The sequence below is a fragment of the Bubalus kerabau genome, chromosome 11 (genome assembly GCF_029407905.1).
Source record: "Bubalus kerabau isolate K-KA32 ecotype Philippines breed swamp buffalo chromosome 11, PCC_UOA_SB_1v2, whole genome shotgun sequence".
In the NCBI taxonomy this organism is placed as follows: domain Eukaryota; kingdom Metazoa; phylum Chordata; class Mammalia; order Artiodactyla; family Bovidae; genus Bubalus; species Bubalus kerabau.
In genome coordinates, this window is record NC_073634.1 from 72,388,883 (window position 1) to 72,414,997 (window position 26,115).

A 26,115-nucleotide genomic window follows, 5' to 3' on the forward strand; every position below is an offset into this window, starting at 1 on the left:
CTGGAGTGGGCTGCTATTTGCTTCTCCAGGGGATCTTCTCGACCTAGGGATCGAACATGGGTCTCCCGCATTGTAGGCAGACACTTTACCGTCTGAACCACAAAGGAAGTCGAACTTATGAATAAAAAGCGCACTCATTTAAAATGTTCAGCTCAATGAGTTTTGACAAATGTATACACACCCATGGAAATCCCACCCCATCAATAAATAGAGCATTTCTACCACCTCAAAGAGTTGCTTCCCCTACCACCTCAGGAAATAGCTGATCTGCTTTCTCTCACTGCAAATTAGTTTGACCTGTTCTAGAATTTCACATAAAAGGAGTCATACAATAGATTCTCTTTAGTCCCTAAAGGCTTCTTTCTCGCAGCAAGTTTTTGAAATTCATCCACATTTTTGCATCTATCAGGTTGTCCCCTTTTATTGATGAGTAGTATTTCATGGTATGGATAGGCCACAAAATTGCTATCTGTTCAGTTGTTGATGGGCATTTTTTTCTACTTTGGGGGCTATCATGTATAAAGTTATGATGAATATATGTCTTTGTGTGGACATATGTTCTCACTTCTCTTGGGTAAATAGGAGTAGAATTCCTAAGGCACACTGTAAGAGTATGTTTAATTATTTAAAAAAGAAAAAAAACAAACCCTGCTAAACTTCTCTAAAGTGATCGTACCATTTCACACTACACCATTAATATGAGATTTGAGTGGTTTAACCCATCAGCACTTGGTGTGGTCGGTCTTTACTATTTTAGCCATTTTAAGGGGTGTAGTGGTATCTCACTGTGGTTACCATTTCCATATAACTAATGATGTTATCCCTTCATGAGCTTCTTTGGCCATTCATATATCAAGAAAATTAAACTTTTTTGACCCTCAGTTTCCTCATCTGCAATGGGGAATAATCTTCCTAATCCTCCTCAAAAAGGTGATGATAGCAAATATGAAAATTTTTTAAACTCTGAAAATGAATGAATGTAAGAAGATTCTATTTCTCCCAAGTGAGGAACTGCTTATATTAGGTAATAGGCCTTGGGAGTACCCACAAGACTGATTTTTCTTGAACATCACCTTGTCATCCTCTTCAGTTTAAGAAAAGTCAGCATCTCTCTCTTATTTTACGAGATCCACGCTCCTCATTCTATGTCTAAACCCAGCAGCAGTAAGCTGTACGCTCCCACCTTAGCCAGTGTCATCAGTTTATTTTCATCTCTGCAATGTTAGTTCTCCCCAGCAGCTGAGAGTCTGTCCTCTGTCCCTTTCCTGGCTTTGTACAAACCACATTGCATTCCACATGACCCTCCTCCTGGTTTTTCTCCTGTGACCCTATGGCATTTCCTTTTTCAAAGGTCTCTTTCTAGTCCCTTCCACGAAGCCCTCTCATGTGCATCCAGCCAGTCTCCCCTTCATAATTCTTCAGCCCTTAAATAGATGGACTGTGACATGGGCACTTTATTCCAAGCCCTCCAAGTTTCCAAGCTGGATGTCTCCATCTGAATGTTCCATAGGCACCTCAGACTCAAGATGACTCCAGAAAGTTCATCACCCCTTGTCCCCCATGATCTCCCTTCTCTCCTTGACTTGCCTGTTTTTACTCACACATCACCACTCACTTAGTCACCCAGGCCCAAAACCCTGTAGTGATCTGCAACTCCTTCCTTTCCATAATCTCTTATAGTGCATTAGTTACCGAGTCCTGCCAATTCTACTTGAATTCTTTTCTTCCTCTTCCTCCTTGCCTCTATGACCCTGGCTCTCATCTTGGTCTGTTTGTGACCAAGCAGTAGACATTGCTGGCTGCCGAGCTCCCAGTCATTCCCCACCCTTCCTTCTCTACCAGCAGACCCCACTTACCATGATGGAGACATGATGGAGACAAAATCCAGATGCTTCCTTTCCCAGCCTCCTTTGCAGTGAGGCATGGCCATGTGACCCAGTTCTGGCCAATATGATCTCAGAGGAGGCTTTCTGGGAAGGTTCTGGATTGATTTTCCTCCCTCTTCTCACTTGCCTTCTGCCACTAGTGGGTGGCTCTTCTTGCTGTTCTTAATTCCCTCCTCCCCACCTGCCCTCCTACCTACCCCGCCCCCTTTCATGCCAGTTATCTCCTGAACATCTGCCAAATCATCTCTAGAAAACAGTTTTGATCAGGTTATATTCCTGCTCTCAACAACTCCCCCACCAGATGCTAGAGAAAGTCTAAAAACTTTTAGTCTGGCATGTAAGGCCTTCCAAGATTTAGTTCTAACATATCTTTCTTATTTTCTGCCCTGAGATTTACTTTCATATCCCTCTGCCTGGCCAAAAGGGGATAAATGCTTTCCCTGTGTATTAGTTCAGGTTCTCCAGAACTTCGAGGAACAGGTGATTCAGAAAAAGGAGACTGACCTTCATTGACTTGTCCTGTTACCCTGTTCAAGATGGTCTTAGGAGCAGATACATGGCTGGCTGCCCATTACCACTGTGTGATCTGGTTTAAGAAGGCCAAGGCCCCAAATGACCCGCTCCTGCCAGGCACTGTGGAGTCTGAAATGCCACTATTTGCAGAACCATAAAAGCTGGGGTGCTTATTGTCTATGTCATCCTCAAAAGTAAGAATTTATATGACAGTATAGGCTGAAGACAGGCAAGATTGTCCTGATTCTCAAGTAAACATCTTCCTAAATAAATATAAGGAAGATTACAATAAAGATCTTCTCGAATAAACATCGGGTAAATTCCAGAAATTATGGTGGTCAGGGGAGAGGAAAGAAGGACGATGAAGGAGACAAGACACACGGAGAACCTAAGCCTTAACTCCTCACTGACTCTATACCAGCCTCCAGGCTCATCAAATTTAACTGTCCCTTTGGTTCTGCTTCCTGAAAATAGTCATCATAAAAATAGCTAATATTTATCGAGCACTTCAGTTGCCTGATCTCATTTAATCCTCACATGGCCCTAGAAGTGAGTACTGTCATTACTCCCATCTTCCAGTTCCCCTGCCTTAGGTTTATAGCTGGTAAGTGGCAGAGCTGAGGCTAGAACTCCAAGGGTCCTTTCCCAGAAGCCCTACTGACATTCAGTCATTCAAGCATGCATTCATTCATTCATTCATAATTCAGACATTTACTGAATTATGCCAAGGATTTAAAGATAAATAATACATACATCCTGCCCCCAAAGAGCTCAGAGGCTAGTGACAGAAATACCCACATAAGCAAATATTCATGCTGTATCCTGGTGAACTCCACAGTAGGGGCCTATGTAAGTTATTCGTGTTGTCCTTGATATGTAACAAACTCTTGTAGGTTGCTCCTTCTTGTCCAATCGCAATCTGTTTCCACAATCTTCTGTCATCTTCCATGATGTTGGTGTTTGTGACTCCACCTCATACTCTTTGACATGCTTTTTCTTGTGCTCCTAGACTTGGCAGCCCTCCACCTCCATTCAGGACTGACCACAACATCTTGTCAGGGCTGAGGGAGTAAAGGAGGGGGCCTGAGTCCAGCCTGGGGAGACAATTCTTCTCTTGGCTCTGCCTCTGACTCTCAGCAAGTCCTTGAACAAGCCACTTAATGTTAGGGGGGCCTCATTCACCAGTTTTTGTAGAAGAAAGGGTAGGATTAGATGTTTTTTGAGGTCACTTAAGGAAAGTTATGACCAACCTAGATAGCATATTCAAAAGCAGAGACATTACTTTGCCAACAAAGGTCCATCTAGTGAAGGCTATGGTTTTTCCAGTGGTCATGTATGGATGTGAGAGTTGGACTGTCAAGAAAGCTGAGCGCCGAAGAATTGATGCTTTTGAAGTGTGGTGTTGGAGAAGACTCTTGAGAGTCCCTTGGACTGCAAGGAGATCCAACCAGTCCATTCTGAAGGAGATCAGCCCTGGGATTTCTTTGGAAGGAATGATGCTAAAGCTGAAATTCCAGTACTTTGGCCACCTCATGCGAGGAGTTGACTCATTGGAAAAGACTCTGATGCTGGGAGGGCTTGGGGGCAGGAGGAGAAGGGGATGACAGAGGATGAGATGGCTGAATGGCATCACTGACTCGATGGACGTGAGTCTGGGTGAACTCCAGGAGTTGGTGATGGACAGGGAGGCCTGGTGTGCTGCGATTCATGGGGTCGCAAAGAGTCAGACATGACTGAGTGACTGAACTGAACTGAACTGAACTGAACTTCTGGTATTTTATGAACATAGCCTAACTTTCCAACATGGCATCATGGTGTTATTGCCCTGAACTTTCCAGTAAGCCCATCTTCTCTTTTCATCCCTAGCCTAGTCCTCACTCCTGGAAAACCTACCCGACTTCCCTAACATACCTCTCCTTTCTATCAGGCAATCCCTCGCTAGGCTTGCACAGGTCCCTGGTTCTATCCTGGGTTTTAATCTACTAACCCCTGTCCTTGAATGGTTTTCAAGATTGCTTCACCCACATCTGGGGTCCAAATGACAGGTCAGACCATGAGTCACCTATGGAAGGAAAGGAAATCCAGGATACTGAGTGCTTGACCGAGGCTCATATCCACCTCGGAGAAGGCAATGGCAACCCACTCCAGTACTCTTGCCTGGGAAATCCCAGGGATGGAGGAGCCTGGTGGGCTCCCGTCTATGGGGTCGCACAGAGTCGGACATGACTGATGTGACTTAGCAGCAGCAGCAGCATATCCACCTAGGTGAGCGGGCTGCCTCCCTGACGAGGGTCAAGACTTCCTTCCTTGCCAGCAGGCGACCACAGGACACAGGGGAGAGGCTTGCTGACTGGCACTAGACCCACACTCACCCTTGGTCAAGGCCCAGAGTTTACAATTTGAGAGTAGTGCCCTGGGAACAGGCCCTGTGGGCACATTCTTTACCCAAAAGCAAAGCATGTCCAGTGTGGAAGCTTGTAGCTCAGGCTGTTCTTTCTTCCCTCCTCCCCTAGATCAGCCATGGGTAGGAACCTTGTTGTTGCTGTTTAGTTGCTCAGTCATGTCTGTCTGTTTGTGACCCTAAGGACTGTAGCCCACCAGGCTCCTCTGTCCATGGGATTTCCCAGGCAAGAATATTGGAGTGGGTTGCCATTTCCTTCTCCAGGGGGATCTTCCCGATCCAGGTATCAAACCCATGTCTCCTGCCTTGGCAGGCATATTCTTTATCTCTGAGCTTCCTGGGAAGCCCAGGTGGGAACCTAGTGCTGTGCTAATGCCACCAGCTCAGCATCTTATCGTGACAGAGCCAGGATAGTATAGCCATAGGATACTGAGACTTGTAGATGGGAAGTGACATAGCGCAGGTAATTTAGCCAACAGCAGCCCTGGCCCTGATCAGACACCCATGTCTTCAGAAACCAAGTCCTTTATCTCTATTTACAGTCTTGGTTTGCCTTCTTATTCCAAACTCTAGGAGTACTGTTCAGATATGGAAAGATCTACCAGCCCTTTCATAGCAGACTTGCATAGCCAAGGAGGACTTTGAGCTGGGACCTTGGTGTGAAATGAATTATTCTGCTCCAGAAGACAGCATCTTAAATGCACCTGAGCCTGAGCCCTGGATTTTGCTTCCTTTGTGTTCCTGCCATTTGCTGTGATAAATACCTTTTCTCTCAACAGAAGAAATATACAGATGTGGGCACAGCCATCTCCCAAATAACTAGGCTCCTCCATCTGACTCAGTAGCCAACCCTCTTCCCAGGACATCTGCCTCACAGAACCACCCTCCTGGGGAATGAGCCAGTGTTTACCCTTGTGTGATTCTTAAGCATTTCCTGAGCATCTGCTGAGGCCTCCACTCTGCAGGAGGTCTCTCTGCAACATGCAAGTAATTTCCTTCAATAAACATTCATCATATGCTTTCCGTGTTGCAGAGAATAAGGCTGTACCCAGAGGCAAGGCCTTGCCCTCTTCAAGCTTACCTTCCAGGGGCATGTGAAACTAGGGAAAGATATGGAAATATGTAATTATGACAAGAATAAGTTTCTTGTCCTTAAGGAGTTATTGTTGAATAGGGAAAATAAAGCATGGTGATTGATCAACAGTGTTTTATCTAAAAGCCACAGACAATGTCCAGTTAGTCAACCATTAGTTGCCGGTAAGAACAATGGCCTCTGGTTCCATTATGTTGACAAGGATGCATGGTGGAGAGAGTCCTGGTCTGGACTGAGCCCACCCAGATGGGCTTCCCTGCTCAGCCATCTGCTGACTGTGAGATCTTGAGCAAATGACTTAACCTTCCTGGGTCGTAGACTCATCTGTTAAAGGGTCTGCCTTACATCCTTGGTGGTTTATTGTGACATAGGTAAATTATATATGTAAGCTGCATGCAAACTAGAAAGAACAGCAAGATGCAGTTATTATTCTTGAGACAAAAGGTCAGTATTTTCAAAAATAAAACGTTCCAAATGTGATGCTAGCTCTCCTCAGATACCCAACGACTAGAGAGTTCAGACAGTGATGAGCATAGCCATACCAAGTGCATCCATCTGAAAAATATTGGGGTGACTCTCCATCCACGACCTTCCACCAGACCAGGCTGAGTTTTAAGTGGAATTTTCCACCATTGATATGATATGAGGGTGATTTCTAAACTGGTTACTGATGTTTGAAACCTATAATCAGAATGTTAACACTTTAAAGTTAGTTAGATGGGGTTCTGTTACCTGTCAGCTGAGAATGAAGTTGTATTCTTGGCTACAAGTTCTAACAATGTAATTCGTTCACTCAACCAGCATCCACTCTGCAGGGGAAGACACCCTGTCTGGGAAGACAAAGGTGGTCAAGACAGATACATTCCTAGTGTTCAGGGAGCTATGTCCAGTGGAGACTTGAGACACTGAACAAACAATAGCAGGAGTAAGTGCAGTGATAGGAGAGGTCAGAGGCACGTGGAGGCACCAATCAGGAGCACCTCAACCAGACTGAGAACTGGGAGAGGTGGTTGGGAAATTGCCTGGGGAAGATGTGCTATTTAAGCTGGTAGCTAGAGGGTGGGCTGGAATAAACTGTGAAGGGGAGAGGCTCCTGGCCGAGGGAACAGCATATGCAAAGGTGCAGAGGGGAGAGAGTAGGCAGGAACTAAAAAAAAACCTGGGGCCAAGAGGGAGGAGGGTAAGGGCAGGGGGTCTAGAGAAGAGGCTGCACTGCCAGCCAGGGGCCGATGATGAAGGATTCCATGTGCTTCGGAAACCAGTTTGGACGTCCTTCCTAGGAAAGGTGACCCGTCTGCCAGGGACAGTCATGGTTTATGCCTGTTGCCTCAGGGGAATGATGAATGGCACCATTTCCTTATCACTCTTGAAAGCTGCCTGGGTTGGATGATTAATTATATGGTCACCCTTCCTTACGGCAATGGGGAGGTAGGGAGCCAGGCAGTAGCTGGGAGGTGTGGGGAGAAAGGGACCTGGCCTCCTTTCTGTAATGCTGGGGTGTGTGAGCACAGATCAGTTCAGTCGCTCAGTCATGTCCAACTCTTTGCAACCCCATGGACTGCAGCACGCCAGGCCTCCCTGTCCATCACCAACTCCTGGAGTTTACTCAAACTCATGTCCATTGAGTTGGTGATGCCATCCAACAATCTCATCCTCTGTCATCCCCTTCTCCTCCTGCCTTCAATCTTTCCCAGCATCAGGGTCTTTTCAAAGGAGTCAGCTCTTCGCATTAGGTGGCCAAAGTATTGGAGTTTCAGCTTCAACATTAGTCCTTCCAATGAACATTCAGGACTGATTTCCTTTAGGATGGATTGGTTGGATCTCCTTGCAGTCCAAGGGACTCTCAAGAGTCTTTTCCAACACCACAGTTCAAAAGCATCAACTCTTTGGTGCTTAGCTTTCTTTATAGTCCAACTCTCACATCCATACATGACCACTGGAAAAACCATAGCCTTGACTAGATGGACCTTTGTTGGCAAAGTAATGTCTCTGCTTTTTAATATGCTGTCTAGGTTTGTCATAACTTTTCTTCCAAGGACTAAGTGTCTTTTAATTTTATGACTGCAGTCACCATCTACAGTGATTTTGGAGCCCAAAAAATAAAGTCTGCCACTGTTTCTCCATGTATTTGCCATGAAGTGATGCGACCAGATGCCATGATCTTTGTTTTCTGAATGTTGCACTTCAAGCCAACTTTTTCACTCTCCTCTTTCACTTTCATCAAGAGGCTCTTTAGTTCTTCTTCAGTTTCTGCCATAAGGGTGGTGTCATCTGCATATCTGAGGTTATTGATATTTCTCCCAGCAATCTTGATTCCAGCTTGTGTTTCTTCCAGCCAAGCATTTCTCATGATGTACTCTGCATATAAGTTAAATAAGCATGGTGACAATATACAGCCTTGACGTACTCCTTTTCTTATTTGGAATCAGTCTGTTGTTCCATGTCCAGCACAGATGGACATGTCCCAAACAAGAGAATGGTATAGTTTCTATGTTTCAGATAACTATTTCTCAAATACCCAAAGAAGTAATTGAGTTCTTATTCAGTCTTATGGATTCTTCATGACTGCCAACAATGATGCTAGTCAGCCAAAGAAGCTTGTGTAAGTGAAACTGTTAGTCCTGCAGTTGTCTTTGACTTTTTGCAACCTCATAGACTGTAGCCCACCAGGCTCCTCTGTCCTTGGGATTCTCCAGGCCACAATACTGGAATGGGTTGCCATTCCCTTCTCCAGGGGATCTTCCCGACCCAGGGATCAAACCTGGGTCTCCTGCATTGCAGGCAGACTGTTTAGCATCTGAGCCACCAGGGAAGCCCAAAAAAGCTTGAAGGTGGCATATTTTGCCTCTGAAGGGTTGGTTAGGAAGTCCCCCTAGAGCCAGGTAAAGCCAAGAGCACAGGGCAGCCCTTCCTCCTGAAGAGAAGCAGAAGCAGGCGAGACCTTCCTTTAGCCCAGGTTGGGGAGGGATAAGAGTCTGAAGTCACCAGACCTAGTTGGGCACTTCCCCAGTCCCTGGCTTTTGTGGGTTGAGGGACATGCAGGCCTGTTCTCCTGCTTCCTCACTCTAGAAACTGGCCAGGACTCTGAGGCCTTGGGAATCAAAGGCCTCCTGGGAGCCCAGCTCCCTCCCCCGTGGCTCCCAGCAGAGTAGGCCTGTTATCAGAGTTAATGAGAATTACTCATGGTTTAAGTGCTATTTCCAGCCCAGAGTTGGCATTTCTGCTCTGGTTCAGCCTCTCCCACTGTAATTAACTAATTAACTATCAACAAGGGGGTGATGCAATTATGACACAGTGAGCCTGGCTCCTCGTTTCCCCATCGACAACCACTGAACCCTCTAGAATCATAAGAGGCCAGCCTGAGTTCAACAAGATTTCCTCTGCCCCAGTGTTGATCACCCAGCCAGTGTTCCAGACCACTCCCTTCCTTGGCCCCAGAGGCCAGGCAGGGGCCAGCACTTCCCTGAGGGTGAACACTGGACTCTTAGCCATCAACCACTGTGTGCCCTTAGGAAAGCTGAGTGCCACGGTCCAAGGTTAGTCACTGAGGTTCCCTGAGCTTCTAGCCCTCATAAGTAAACAGATAAATAACAAAAGCTGTTATTTTAGTGAATGTAGAAGTGCTTTGTAACTCACTATGTAATTACTTCTCATAGCATTAGTAGCTCAGTTGTGTCTAACTCTTTGTGACCCCATGGACTGTAGCCTGCCAGGTTCCTCTGTCCATGGGTTTCTCCAGGCAAGAATACTGGAGTGGGTAGCCATTCCCTTCTCCAGGGGATCTTCTCAACCTAGGGATTGAACCTGGGTCTCCTGCACTGCAGACAGATTCTTTACCATCTGAGCCACCAAGGAAGCCCTGCTTCTCATGCTTCCCATACTGAACACGCAAACTAAGGCCCAAGGCATTTAGCAAATGTCTAAGACCACCAGTAGGCAAGTGGAGCCTGGACCAGAATCCAGGGCCTTGTGCCAGCCAACTCTGCCCACTGCAGCTTGCCCACACTGGCCTACCAGTGCACTCTGGACAGCAGACCCATCCAAGAGGCAGCTGCCGAAGACGGTAGGCCAGGAGCTCCAGAGGGCAGAGAGCTGGAGGTCCATCTACCCCAGAAGGATTCTGGGAAATTCCAGAAGGCACAGGTAAAGGGGCCTCAGCCCCTATCACATGGCCACTGAACCAAGGCTGGGGCTTGAGCTGCAGTGAGGGTCTAGCTGACCCACAGCTTTGTTTCATCACGTTCCTCCCATGTCCACAGGATGTGTGGGAGGGCTGTTCTGTACCAGCCTTCCCATACCAGACTCACCATACTTCAACTTGGCCTCCTGAGTTGGAATAACCATGGAGCAGCCTCCAGTCAGAATTTGCTTCACAGTCTTAGGTTTGGTGACGGATCCCCAGCTACGCTGCAAGGTTCTCCTGAGACCAGGCTCAAGCCCCAATCCCTTCTGCATCTTGCAAAGCACTTAACACAGTACTTCAGCGGAGCAGCTGCTCAATTATTTGCATATTATCAACCACAGACTGTTTGTATTACTACTAATTTCTTCCCAAGCCTTGTCCATGTAATTTTTAAACATGTTAGCATTACTGTAATGGTATCCAAGTGCTATCTGATTCTCAAAATTTTTGATTTGACATTATGTTATCTATTGCACACTTCAGCGCATAATCTGCATACTTGTCATTGTTAATGGCTACACTGGATTGCAGGGTCCCGATGTCCCACTTTGTTTAAGCATTCCCTGATTGCCAGGCATTTGGGTCGCCTCCAATGTTTGAACACTCTAAATAATGCTGCAGAGCCACCTGGTTTTTCTCCCCCTCGCCTGGACATGAGGAGTGGGTGGAATGGGGGCGGGGACCTCTTCTTGCCTGCTCTCATTGCTGGAAAGTCCTATTCTTCACATTGCCTCCCTAGACTGGGGGTAACAGAGGCCCAGGTCTGCTGCTCTGTCACAGCCGAGCTAGGGTCTCAGGCTGTCATTGGGAGACTTCTTATCTGTCCTGTAGTGACCCAGGAATGAGAAAGGGCACTCGGCTGGCTGAAGCCTCTGGGCTCTTGAATCAGCAGGGTTCCCACTTTGAACTCTTTGCTTTAGAGCTGGCCTTTCCGGTACAATAGCTTCTGAACCATCTCATTAGAAAGTCCCTGAGGGGAGACTTGATATTATCTCTTATGTTCTGGCAGGTTAGTTCAAGGTTTCACTGAGAGAATCATAATACATCTGAGCTGAAAAGAAAAGTTTCTGTTTATCCAATCCAACTTTGCCATCTTACAGCTGAGGAAACTGAGAGCCAGAGAGGGTAAGTGACTTTCCACAATCACTCAGCTGTTATGGCCAAATTGGGCCCAGGCATAGGAGGCTGTTTTGGAGAAGGAAATGGCAACCCACTCCGGTGTTCTTGCCTAGAGAATCCCAGGGACGGGGGAGCCTGGTGGCTGCTGTCTATGGGGTCACACAGAGTCGGACATGACTGAAGTGACTTAGCATAGCATAGCATAGCATAGGAGGCTCTTTACATCTAGGCTGGGCCTCAGTGTCCTCCAGACTCTTGGCTGAGCATGTTTATGGATTACAATACTCCCCGTAGGTAAGATGTCAGTTCTACACAAACTGATTTATAAATATAACACATCCTCAATCAAAATCAACTCTTTAAAGATAAAGGCAAGGAAATTCTAAAATGTCCATGGGAAGGAAAAGCCAAAGCAATTTTGAAAAAGAAAGAAATTAGAGACTCATGGTACCTGACATTAAGATATACTGTAAAGCTACAGCAATCAAGACAGTGTGGTGGTGATGAAAGGATGGGCAGAATAGAGAAACTAGAAATGAATCCACACAAGTATGTGGGGGTTCATTTTAAAAATCAGTTGATTTTTTAAAAAGATGCAAAGGCAATTCAGTGGAGAAAGGAAAGACTTTTCAACAAATGGTGCTAAAACATTAGGCGGCCTATAAAAAACAATGACCCTTGACCTATACCTCCCACCTTACACAAAAATGAACTAAAAGTCGATCATAGACCTAAATGCAAAATGTAAAATTAAAAAACTAGAAGAAAACATAGGAGAAAATCTTTGTGATCTTGGATAAGTCAGAATTCTTAAATACAACAATAACACATGTATGGTCCATAAAAGAAAAAAATCAATAAATTAGACTTGATCAAATTAAACACTTGTGATGAAAAAACCCCACATTATTAGGAGAAAATATTACAGATCACATATCAGACAACAGACTTATACCCAGAATATATAAAGAACTCAAAATTTAATAAGAAACAACCAAATGTATTGACTGGGTCAAAGACGTGAACAGTCACCTCACTGAAGAATAAGATATACAGATGGCAAGTAAGTACATGAAACGATGCACAATATCATTTGTCATTAAGGAAATGCAAATTAAAACCAGAATCAAATACCATCACATACCTATTAGAATGGCTAAAAATATTGACATCACCAAATGCTATTATGGATATGAAGCACTAGAACTCTCAGACATTACTGATAGGAATGTGAAATGGCATAACCACTTTGGAAAATAATTTAACTATTTCTTATGGAGCTAAACATTTATTTACTGTGTGACCTAGCAACTTCACTTCTAAGTATTTATACTAGAGAAATGAAAATGTATGTTTACATAAAAACCCATTCATGAATTATTCACAATTGCCCAAATCTGAAAACAACCCAAATATCCCTCACTGGGTGAATGGATAAACAGACTGTGGTACATCCATGCAATGAGATATGATACCACTAGGCACTAAAGAAGAACAAGCCATCAATACATGCAATGGCTGGCTAAATCTCAAATGCATGTTGCTGGGTGAAAAAGAGCCAGTCTCAAAAGGTTACCACAGTGGAAGAAAAATAACTTCCCCCCATCTCCTATAATAAAAGACAGATTAACAAGATAAAAACAAACAGAAGTTTATTAGCATGTATACCTTCTGTGTGCATGAGAAACACCCAGGAAAACTGAGTAATTCTGTGAGTTAGCCCAAGTTACCACCTTAAATACCATGTGGTGTGCTGTGCTTAGTCACCCAGTTGTGTCTGATTCTTTGTCACCCCGTGGACTGTAGCCCACCAGGTTCCTCTGTCCATGGGGATTCTCCAGGCAAGAATACTGGAGTGGGTTGCCATGCCCTCTTCCAGGGGATCTTCCCAACCCAAGGATTGAACCCAGGTCTCCTGCATTGTAGGCAGATTCTTTACTGTCTGATTCACCAGGGAAACTCTTAAAGACCATGATCAAAGATCAAAGACAAAAGAAAGAAGTCTGAGGGGAGGGTGCCTGAAGACTGGCGGTGGGAGGTTACCAGGAAAAGCATGGTTAAAAATGGTAAGGTTTATTATAATGATTTAAGTCTTGCCTTCTCCACTGAGGACTGTTTCTGATCTTGCTGGTACTGAGCGGATGATACCTTTACAAATGCAGACTTCTTTTATCAATGTAAATGTCTTCAGAGCTCCTATATCTGCTGTTTCTTAACATAATTAGTTCAAAATGATTTGTTTACTTTGGGGTGGCACATTCTGCTACCCTTCATTACATACTATCACACTATATAATTCCATGACATGACATTCTGGAAAAGGGAAAAATATAGGAGCAGAGAATATATTGGAGGTGGCTAGGAGTTTGGGATGGAGGAAAAGTCAGAATGCAAAGGGATGGCAGGAGGGAATTTTTTTGCTGTTGGCATCATTCTTGTCGGTGGTGATGGTTATAAGAATGTGTGTGTGTTAAAACTCAGAGGTTGGGAAGAGCAAGGGAGGAACTCTGCTGGGCTCTGGGGCTCAAGGGCAGCTCTCCACACTCCAGAGGAACTATCTCCAAAAGATAAGCCCAAGGCACTAAGAAGCTGGAGAACTCATCAGATGGTTCAAACCAGGGGGCAACCAGACAGGGCTCCTGCATCAGGAGGTGAGTAAGAGATGGGGGATTGGTCATGGGAATTTTCAGACGTCTTTGCTGCTTACCCCAAAGCAAGAAGGTCACAGAGTGATTCCAGAAAAGCTAGTTAGGAGCTTGTGCATTGGGAGCTAGAGCTAGGACAATTCCCAAAGCCTGGAGAGGTGGTGCTAGGCCTTCTCGTCAGGGCAAGAGGCCCTTCTGAGGCACTGGAGGATGGGACAGGGGCAGGGAGCTGAGGGTGACATGACAGCCAGCTGTGAGGAACACATGTGTTGGGAGTAGCGGGGAGCATGACTGTGGAGTCAGACGTTACTAATGGGGTACACCAGGCAGGACACTGCTGCTCCCCAGGTCCAGGCTTCCTTGTCTGTAGAATGAGGATAGATGGGAAAACCAGACTTGAGAGGTTCTTGCAAGCCTTAAATGACAATAACACACAAAGTGCCTAATATTAATGCATAGTATAGACCAGGGGACAAGCAGGGATCTAACTGGTTCAGTTATCTGCTAAGAAGGTAGAATGAATACCGTAAAGCAGTGGTTCTCAAACTTTACCAAACATCAGAATCACCCAGGGTGCTTGTCAAACCAGTTCACTGCTTCTCTGTCCTGGAATTTCTGAGTCTCTAGGCTCTGGGGTGGGTTCTGAGAATTTGCATTTTGGTCAAGTTCCCAGATGTTGTTGCTACTGCTGCCTGGAGATCACATTTTGAGAACCATTGATATCAACATCAGGAATGTGGACTTTTGAGCCACATACTTTTGAGTGATGGAAATTTCTTGTTCTGCCAGTTCTTAGCTCTGGGATCTTAAACAACTTAATTAACTTCATTGAATATCAACTTTCTTCCCCTAGAAGATAAAGATAGTTGTACCTTAGGATGGTGATGGGGTGTTGTAAAAATGAAATGAGTTCATAAATAGGTAAAAAGCTTAGAAGAGAAACAGATAAAATGTGAACACCCCAAAAGGTCAGCTCATGATATGTACCAGGTTCTTAAAATACATCATCTCATTTAGTTGTCAGAAGACCATTAGCAGTTAAGAGCATCATTTCCATTTTCAGATGAGGAGACGCAGGGTCAGAAAGACAAGATAGACACTATGCAACCCATCAGAACCTGAGCAAGGACCTGAACCCAGGTCTTTCAGTTCCATATTAGGGTTATATATGCAGTTTCACTGCTTCCTGTGGTCTGGTCCCCTTTCTTTAAACACCAAGCTCTGGGAGTGAATGATTGGGCCCTTGAGGCTGAGTGCAAGAGAAAGGAAATGGGAAGGAGGAGTCTCTGGGAGGATGTTTATCTGGGAACCTGGCACAGAACCACTCAGGATGCACAAAGTGGGCATTTTTGTGTCTTCAGAGGGCAGATATATGGCGTGACTCAACGTCCTGCCCACACGTTCCCTCTTTTCTCTTGGCTGTGTAACTGATTGAAATCATCAGTGAATGATGTGCCAGGTGAAAACAGATCACCCACTGATGGTTTATACAGCCACTCCCAGCCTAATAGGGACAGAAACTCCAGCTACTGGACTATGGCAGCAGCAAATGCAGCAAGCCTTCGTGGGATGAATCAGAGCATCCCACTCACCCACATGGAACACAGTGTCCCAAGAAGTAAGGCTCAACAACAGCAAGTTATTCTGTGGTACTTGTGGCGGTCTTGCAGTCAGTTGCCTTGTACCAAATGCTCATGAGCAGCAGTGGAGGCAGGGTCAGCCCAACTGCTCATCTGCCTGAGGGGAAACTCTGACCCAGGACTGGCACTCGATGGGCTTACAAATAGATGGTTTCTGAATTCCAGACTCTTCTGTTCTCTGGTCTAGAAGACACATGTCTTTGGGAGTCTCCTAGGTTCCCTGGATTCTCTGTGTCCAAACCTCCTCTCAATATCTTCTTCCCTCAAAGTTTGCTCTTTCTCCTGCCTTTCCTATCTCAGTGGGTGACAGAATCCCCCAAGCACCCAAGCCAGAGGCGCAGAGAGGAGCCAGGGTTGCACATTCTAATGCAAAGTTCACCTACAGCAGATAGTAATCACAAAGTGGGGTATATAGCGTGTCCCCCAAATGAAGGGCACTTGGGACATCCTTGGAAGCCTCCGTCTTGTCCTTGCCCCTTGCCCCAATAATGTCCACTCGCCTCTGGGTAGTTCTCAGTGGTTCTCAGCCCTGATCTGTGTCTTTCTGAGGGGAGCAGTCTGTGGTTTGTAGATTAAGCCTTATCTTAAATACTGAGCTGGAGGAATCAGCTCACAGAAGATTTGGGATGCTCTAATAATCACTGAGGTAGAATAGATACATTAGATTTACTACAAGTCCTTCTTCTTGACCACAATATCTACAATTCATTGTCATTTGGTTCCTTGTCAATTTCTTCTACTCATTGACTTAGTTTCTACAGCTGGCTCTCCATCACAGCCCTGGATTCAGGGAGGGAACAAAAAGTGGGGAGGCAGAGGGGATTGCTGACAACTGGAATCCTAAAAAAATCTCTTTCAGTCTAATGCCCATTGGATCCTGTTAGTCTCCCTTGCTGGTGTGCTAAAGGAAAGAAGCACCTCCTCTCTACAGTGTGAAGGGACAGGGTGAGAGACGGGAAGGGTCTGAAAGAGAAAATGCACAAGAAACCGAGGAATTAAACCATATTCCTGCTCTTCCCATTCTCACAACTGAAGACTTCTATCAGCCTTTCAAGGCTTAGATGTGTGAAATAGTTAACATTAGAAGGACAATGGAATGATTTGGAATGCCTCCACTGGTTACCGGGAGAAGGAATGCATTGTTCAAATTTCTTAGCCTCTTTTTTTTTTTTTTAATTTAAAAGATGTGAGCTATTAAAATGTTTCCTCCAAAAAAAAGGCCTTTTGAAAATTCTATGAAGGTGGCCACACTTCATTTATGTTTATTGTAACTATTAATGGATTTAGATGAGCATTTTGTGTACTGCTGGGTAAAATGTAAAGCCAGAATCACCTATGTGATGAACATTGTACACTCATGCCCAGAAAAATACACTTCAATTATGCTAACTTTGCCTACATGGGGTGAGGTGGGGTGAAGGGGTCTTAGATCCTCAACCAGTCATGGCCACTAGGCTGACAAGCTTTAAGAACCAAGCTCATAGCCATTAAGAAGCTAGATGACATAGAGAGAGCAAATCGCAGCCCGTGGTCTCAGGTTTCTTATCTGTGAAATGTAGAACCCAGACTGGCAGGTCAAGAAGGGCTGTCCTAGCTTTCATATTCTAATTCCACATCGTGTGTGCATGCGTATGTATGTGTGTATGTGTGAAGCAACCAAGCTGATAAATAATAAAATTACTAGATTGTGTCTATTGTTTTCTGACTCAACCCCTGCCTGAGAAGTTCCCACCAATACCCCAACCCTCCCTCTTTATGGGCTTAACCGCTCCTTGGCATCATCCGCTCCGGGAAGGGGCGTTCCCCTCAAAGAACCCAACTTCCCCTTAACGAACTTTTATGAATATTGTAGAAACTTATTTTTTTTTGTTCCAGTGGAAAACTAGAGCACACCCTATCAGGTTATCAGATTATTGTGTGTATTGTCTCTGAGCTATTATGCAAGACTCTAAATTCTAAGTAACTGATAGATAACAGTTGTCCCTGTCAGCAGGTACTCCCAGGGACTGATTCCAGGACCCCAGCAGACACCAAAATCTATGGATGCTCAAGTCTCTTTTGTAAAATGAACAGAATTTGCATATAAATTATGCACATCCTCCCATATACTTTAAATCATCTCTAGATGACTTATAATACCTAATACAATGAAAATGTTATGTAATTCATTGTAAATACAACGTAAATGCTATGTAAATAGTTGCTGGTGTTTAGCAAGTCAAGTTTTGCTTTTTGGAATTTAAAAAATATTTTCAATCTGCAGTTGGTCCAATTGGTGGATATGGACCCCACGGGTAGGAGGGCTAACTGTATGTAAACCCTGTCTTGCTAGGGGTTTAACTTTCCTAAGGCCAGTTTTATCTCCATTTATCTTCAATTCACCTCAACATTCCTTTACTCAATATAAATATGTGTACTTTTGACTTTCTCTATGAACATCTGCCTGCTTCTCTTACATTGTGAGGAAAATAAATTCCTGAACACGTACATTTTTCATATCTGTATACAAGCCATGGTTTTACCTTTCTCTGAAAATTATCTTTTAATAAGATATTGTTTCTTGCTAACCTTTTAGGAGACAGTTCCTATTTTTACCCCATCATTTGAATTTTGTTCTAGTTCAGTGCTCTCCTATCCTCATAATTACTCTTCTCCTACCTCTCTATCCCACCCCATTTATTGCTCCTTCTAGATTCTTCTGTTCTTTTACCACAGACTTGTACAGAATCAGGCTTGAACATATCCAGGAACTATTGAAAATTAAATGTTTGGGGGTTTGTTATTTTGGAAATTTCCGCTGCAGTGCTGAAGACATGCAGCCTGGGCATGTTTTGGTATTTGGGATCATTTAAGAACTGCCTATTTAGTTCTTGGAGACAAAGACCATAGTTAGCATTTTCCTAGCTTTGGAAGTCAGAGGCAGGGCCTGCATCTTTTCAAATCATTTGTGTGACATCAGTCATACACAAGAATAGTTTAATACTTTGTCTAAGAATTTTGCACCTTATGATAGAGAGCGTTTAATATTGAGGTGGATCTTTGTTGTCTTCAGTTAACGTTTCTGTTGTTGTTTACCAATAATTTCTATTAAGAACTACAACAAACCCTGAATGTGACTTTGCTAATAAATTTAGCTGGCTTATTTGGGTATGCACGTATGTTTGAAACATACACAGAAGATAGAGGAAATGAGAGAATGCTCCAACAATTTGCAAAGTGTATGAACTGCGAAGATTTTCTTTTTTATAATTTCCGTTTTCTTCAGCTGTTAGATTTGAGCCCCAAATGTTTCTTATCCCGGGGTGGGGGGAATGGGGTGGGAACAAGAGCCCTTGCAAGCAGCCCAAGTTCATGGCTTTCCTGGGCCTCTGACAGGGTGGGAAATACTTCGTTATTTGGGCAAGCTAATTAAAGACACTTGGTTTACCCTTGGTGAAATCCACAGCCCAGGAAGGTGGGAGGGAAAGGAAGTGAGAGTCTTACTTGCTGAACTTTTAAAAAAATTAACTCTTTCTTTACCCTGGTATAGGCTTCCCTGGTAGCTCAGCTGGTAAAGAATCTACGTGCAATGCAGGAGACCCTGGTTTGATTCCTGGATTGGGACAAAGTACTTTGCAATCCGCAAATTGTTGGAATCATAGTTCCAACAGTACACGTGATTAATGGTCTCAGATCCCCTGCCAGAAAGCATGCTGCTGCATCAAAGGAAGGGGGCAAATGTGTGGTAGGTAGTTTATGACGAAATGTTTTCTTCTGAAAACCAGAATAGAGGATGAATCACAGATTGGGACTAAACATAGACTCTGGTGGGGGCCTGGAGGACATTTCTCTGAATAGCTCAATGAGAACTGGAGGCATTTAAATATTTTATGAATTCCTCATTAACATTTTTCCCAATAGAAAGAGAGAAACAATCCTAGACTAACGTAGTTGCAGCACCAAAGACATTAATGTAATTTGAGGCATTGTAACATATAAAAATGCCATGCTATATAAAAGACTTTAATTCGCCAAGCTCTGCTGGGCACAAGATGGTACCCTTCTACAGAAAAATCTTCCCCTTGAGCAGGAGAAATTCATGTCATAGGCAGGAGAAATCATGGATGTTCAGCATCTTGATTTGTTACTGATGTTCTTTTGAGCCAGCAAAGGAAACATCCCATAGACAGATGCCCAGAGGAAAAGCATCAGGTTGCATGGGTCCTGGAATTAGCCATCTGGTTCTGACAGAGTCTCAGAAGGGGTGACTGGAAACTCCCGGCCTCTGACAACCCCTCTGATGGTTTCATATGGATCTCATTTCCTTTGACCCCACCAGAAGCCCAAATAGGAAACCTTCCGTTATTTCAAACTTGTCCTTCTCCGGCTTACTGTGCTCACATGAAGCACCATCAATCCCAACCCCGACTTATCTGATCCCTGTATTGGCTGCTTCCAGAGCTCCATCTTCTTTATTGCCTTGTCCAGACAGGCAGTGGCCTCTGCCTTGGGTCTCTCCCTGCCCTCCCCAGCCTTCCCCTGCTATCTTCAACATGCTCCTGGAGAAGTTTTCTTAAATGTAAATCCTATCATGTCCCTCTATTGCTTAAAAATCACTGGTGGCACCTCACTTCCTGCCCCAGTAATGGGAAAAATTGGCCCTAGACTAAACGTTGTTTTGGAAATGGCAATCCACTCCAGCACTCTTGCCTGGAAAATCCCAAGGACGGAGGAGCCTGATAGGCTATAGTCCATGGGGTCGCAGAGAGTCGGACACAACTGAGTGACTTCACTTTCACTTAAAAAACTTGAAAGCGAGTCTCAAAAGATCAAATTCCTTCCAAGTAACTTAACTGAGTCCCAGGATATAGCTCAAAAATATTTAAATAAAAAGCAAATCCAAGATTCAACAATATAAAATTCACATTATCTGGCATCCAATAAAAAAATTATCAGGCATCAAAGAACTAGGACTATAAAATCCATAATGAGAAAAACCAATCGACAGAAACAGATACAGAAATGACACAGATTGAACCCATGCTTATATGGTTAATTAATTTATAATAAAAGAGGCAAGAATATACAATGGGGAAAAGACAGCCTCTTTAATAAGTGATGCTGGGAAAACTGGACAGCTACATGTGAGATTCAAACTGGACTGCCTTATCACACCATATACAAAAATAAACTCAAAATGGATTAAAGACGTAAAGATAAGACCTGAAAGAAACCAAAAAACTCCTAGAAGAAAGCATGGGCAGTGTGCTTTTTAACATTGGTCTTAGCCGTAATTTTTCTGGCTCTGTCTCCTTAGGCAAGGGGAAGAAAAGCAAAAGTAAACAAATGGAACTACATCAAACTAAAAAGTTTGTGCATAGCCAAGGAAACCATCAACAAAACAAAATACTGCTTACTGAGTGGGAAAAGATACTTGCAAATAATATATCCATAAGGGGTTAATATTCAAAATATACAAAGAACTCCTACAAGTCAATATCAAAAAAAGATAAACAACCCAATTTAAAGTGGGCAGAGGGCCTGAATAGACATTTTTCCAAAAAAGACATACAGATGGCCAACAGACACATGAAAAGATGCTCAGCATCTCTAATCATCAGGGAAATGCAAATCAAAACCACAATGAGACATCACTGTACACCTGTCAGAGTGTCTATTATAAAGAAGACAACAAATAAATGTTGGTGAGAATGTGGAGAAAAGGTAATCCTTGGGCACTGTCAGTGAGATCATAAATTGGTGCAGCCACTGTGGAAAACACTAGGGAGATTCCTCAGAAAATTAAAAATAGAACTACCATATGATGCCACAACTCCATTTTTGGATATTTATCCGAAGAAAGAAAAAACACTAGTTTGAAAAGTTACATGCATCCATATATTCACTTCAGTGTTATTTATAATAGCCAAGATGCAGAAACAATCTAAGTGTCCATTAATAGATGAATGGATAAAGATGTGAGATACACACATACATATGAGCACACATAAACATATACCTACGCACTGGTGTATTACTGAGCCCTAAAAACAAATGACATCTGGCTGTTGGTGATTATATGGATGGACCTAGAGGGTATTATGCTAAGTGAGTTAAGTCAGATGGAGAAAGACAGATACTGTATGACTTCACTTATGTATGAAATCTAAAATATAAAACAAATGAACAGACATAACAAAACAGAAAAAATCACAAATACAGAGAACAAACACATGAATGCAAGGGGAGAAAGGGGCTGGGGGAAGAAAGGAATAGATAAGGGAGATTAAGAAGTACAGTCTTCCAGGTTCACAATAAATAAGTCTCAGGGATGAACAGTACAGCATGGGGCATATAGTCAATAATAATGTAATATCTTTGTATGGTGACAGATGGTAACTAAACTTACCATGGGGAGCATTTCGTAATGTATAGAAACATCAACTGACTGTGCTGTGCGCCTGGAACTAGCATAGCGTTGAAACAAAAGCAGGGGAAAAGAGATTAGATTTGTGATTACCAGAGTCCAAGAGTCAGGAGAGCGGGGGATTAGATGAAGGTAGTCAAAAGGTATCAACTCACTGCTAAAAGATTAGGGACATAATGTACAACATGATAAATAAAACTAACACTGCTATAGGTGACATATGAAAGTTATTAGGAGAGTAAATCCTAAAACTTCTCATCATAAGGAAAATTTTTGTTTGTTTGTTTCATTTTTTGTCTATAAGAGATGATGGATGTTCAGTAAAGTTCGCCTGGTAAATGCTTCATGATGTATGAAAGTCAATCACTATGCTGTACACCTTAAACTGACACAGTGCTGCTCAGTTGCGTCTGACTCTGTGCAACCCTATGGACTGTAGCCTGCCAGGCTACCCTGTCCTTGGGATTTTCCAGGCAAGAATACTGGAATGGGTTGCCTTCTCCTCCTCCAGGGAAATCTTCCTGACCCAGGGATCAAACCCACATCTCCTGCATCAGCAGGCAGACTCTACCACTGAGCCACCTGGGAAGCCCTTATACAGTGTGTGCATGCTAAATCACTTCAGCTGTGTCCAATTCTTTGCCACCCTCTGGACCATTAGTCTGCCAGGCTTTTCTGTCCATGGGATTCTTCAGGGATGAATGTATGCCAATTATATATCAATAAAACTGAAAGAAAAAATGGTATAGATGGTAGAAATAATAAGAATATTTTTAAAGTTATCTAAGATGTGAGAGTTGGACTATAAAGAGAGTTGAACTACAAAGAAGGCTGAGAGCTGAAGAATTGATGCTTCTGAACTGCAGTGTTGGAGAAGACTCTTGAGAATCCCTTGGACTGCAAGGAGCTCCAACCAGTCTATACTAAAAGAAATCAATCCTGAATATTCATTGGAAGGACTGAAGCTGAAGCTGAAACTCCAATACTGTGGCCACCTAACCTGAAGAACTGACTCATTGGAAAAGACCCTGATGCTGGGAAAGATTGAAGGCAGGAGGAGAAGGGGATGACAGAGGATGAGATGGCTGGATGGCATCATGAACTCGATATACATGAGTATGAGCATGCTCTGGGAGTTGGTGAAGGACAGGGAATCCTGGCGTGCTGCAGTCCGTGGGGTCACAAAGAGTTGGACATGACTGAGCGACTGAAATGAACTGAAGGATCCTCCATATGTTCAGGAAGAGCAAGGGAAGCATAAGCATGTTAAAAGAAACATGAAAGATTTTTTTTAAGCCCCAAATCAAACTCCTAGAGACAAATAACAAAAGGAAAAAGCTGCAATGCTTAAGACAAAAACATACTGGATGGAAAAATAAAAGCCTAGATACTATGGCTAGAGGAAAAAAACATACAGTATCAATGAACTATAGTAAAACTTCAAGCAGCTTAATACTGGAATAATTGTAGCCCCAAAACAGAAGTATAGAATTAGAGGATAGAAATAGTTATAAAAAAAACTTTTCCTAGTTTGATAAAAGGATCCAGGAAGCTCAATGGACCCCAAGCACAAGAAACATGAAAAAAAAAAAAAAAAAGACACTGATGCATGTGATTATATAATCATATTGCTTAAAAATAGAAATAAAGAGAAAATTTTAAAAGAGCCAGAGAACAACCATGAAGAACAAAGAGAAGGATAATAGCAGACTTATTTTTGGAGACAATGCAAGCCAGAGGACAGTTGAGCAACTTCTTTAAAGAACCAAAGAAAACACTGTGAATTCTTCACATAGTAAAAATATCTTTGCAAAAATGAAATGAAATAAGCATTTTTTTTAGACAAACAGAAGTTGAAAGAATTGATCATCAATCCTACAAGAATGTTGAAGAAGGAACTTTGTGCACAAGAAAAGTAAAATAAAATAGAAATCTGGTCCCATATAAAGGGATGAAGAGATGGTAAGGGTAAAATTAAAGCTCAACATTCAGAAAACAAAGATCATGGCATCTGGTCCCATCACTTCATGGGAAATAGATGGGGAAACAGTGGAAACAGTGTCAGACTTTATTTTGGGGGGCTCCAAAATTACTGCAGATGGTGACTGCAGCCATGAAATTAAAAGACGCTTACTCCTTGGAAGAAAAGTTATGACCGAACTAGATAGCATATTCAAAAGCAGAGACATTACTTTGCCAACAAAGGTCTGTCTGGTCAAGGCTATGGTTTTTCCAGTAGTCATGTATGGATGTGAGAGTTGGACTGTCAAGAAAGCTGAGCGCTGAAGAATTGATGCTTTTGAAGTGTGGTGTTGGAGAAGACTCTTGAGAGTCCCTTGGACTGCAAGGAGATCCAACCAGTCCATTCTAAAGAAGATCAGTCCTGGGTGTTCTTTGGAAGGAATGATGCTGAAGCTGAAACTCCAATACTTTGGCCGACTCATGTGAAGAGTTGACTCATTGGAAAAGACCCTGATGCTGAGAGGGATTGGGGGCAGGAGGAGAAGGGGACGACAGAGGATGAGATGGCTGAATGGCATCACCAACTCGATGGACATGAGTTTGAGTGAACTCCGGGAGTTGGTGATGGACAAGGAGGCCTGGCGTGCTGCGATTCATGGGGTCGCAAAGAGTTGGACACGACTGAGCGACTGAACTGAACTGAAGGGCAAAATACTTGGGTAAACACTAAAAAACAAAACATGAAAAGAATGCTTTAGACTCTAAACATCTTTAAAAGACACTTGGCTGTTTAAAGTAAAACTAATAATGCATTATGGAGTCTATATCATACATACAAGTAAAATGTTTGACATGAGTAGCACAAAAGGCTGGGCCTGGGGCTGATGCAAATGAAATGTAATGTTCTCGGGTTTTATGTGAATTGACATATTAATTGAAGGTGGGTTGTGATAAATTAAAGATGTACATTATAAACCCCGAAGAAGCCATAAAAAAAAAACCAAAACAAATAGATAGTCATAAACCAGCATAAGAGATAAAACAGAAGTATGGAAACCAGTCTACCCAAAAGATGAAAATAGGAAATACAGAGGACGAGTGGCAAACAAAGGGAAGATGGTGAATTTAAAACTAAATTAAATAGCAGGGACTTCCCTGGAAGCCCAGTGGTTAAGACCCTGCACTTCTAACGCAAGGGGTGTATGTCTGTCCCCTGGTCAGGGAACTAAGTTCTTGCGTGCAGTGTGGTGTGTCCAAAAAACAAACAAGCAAGCAAAGAAACAAAACTAACCGTAATGACGATGACATTAAATGTGTTAACACATTGTGTATACAGTCCCATTAAAAAAACAGAGATTGTCAGACTGGATTTTTAAAAGGCAATCTCTAATTATATTCTGTCTATTGGAAATCAAATTAAAATATGGACATACACAGGTTGGAAAAAAAAATGGATGGAAAAAATATACCATCATCGCACTACTGGGAGAAGCCCTCTCTATGGCCATGGGAGCAGTAAGAAGGCAGGCGGTTGGAAGCGATGAACAGAGAAAGGGGTCAGCAGTGTTCTTCCCGTACTTTGCCTTGCGGGGGAGCTTAGATCTCCTCCCTCCATGAAATGCTGTAGAGTGGGGAACCTGAAGTCCCCAGCACTCACTGTGACTCAGCCTTGTAAGGGAAGCCAGTGGGGAAAGTGAAGAGAAGGCATCAGGATGAAAGTGATTTTGTCTCCATGTCAGGGCAGGACTGGCTTCTAGAAAAGTACCCACAGGGAGAGCTGTGGGTGGAGTGACTGGAAGAGGTGTCTGGTCAGCAAGTCTCCCAAGCCAGGAGGAGATCTAAGAGCTTAGAACAACTCAGAGCCCCCTTGAGTGACTACAGTGTAGGCATTATTTCCTTTTTAAAAAATTTTTATTTATTTTTTATTGCAGGATAATTGCTTTACAGAATTTTGCTGTTTTCTGTCAGACCTCAACATGAATCAGCCATAGATATACATATATCCCCTCCCTTTTGAACTTCCCTCCCATCTCCCTTCCCATCCCACCTGTTTAGGTTGATACGGAGCCCCTGTTTGAGTTTCCTTAGCCATACAGCAAATTCCCACTGGCAATCTATTTTACATGTGGTAATCAAGTTTCCATGTTACTCTTTCCATACATCTCACCCTCTCCTCCCTCTCCCCATGTCCATAAGTCTATTCTCTCTGTTTCTCCATTGCTGCCCTGTAAGTAAATTCTTCAGTACCATTTTTCTAGATTCTGTAT

The 26,115-nt window shown here is 43.3% G+C and overlaps 2 long non-coding RNA genes across 2 annotated transcripts in view; both read left to right on the forward strand.

Moving 5' to 3' along the window:
- LOC129623312 (uncharacterized) overlaps nucleotides 1-26,092 on the forward strand; it is a 34,064-nt gene extending 7,972 nt beyond the window's left edge. The window contains exons 3-4 of the long non-coding RNA XR_008700482.1: nucleotides 11,086-11,201; nucleotides 25,780-26,092. This is a non-coding gene — a long non-coding RNA (uncharacterized LOC129623312). The remainder of the gene's footprint in view (nucleotides 1-11,085; nucleotides 11,202-25,779) is intronic.
- The window catches only part of LOC129623310 (uncharacterized), an 81,755-nt gene that overhangs the window by 17,672 nt on the left and 37,968 nt on the right, over nucleotides 1-26,115 (forward strand). The gene's annotated exons all lie outside the window — the stretch shown is intronic.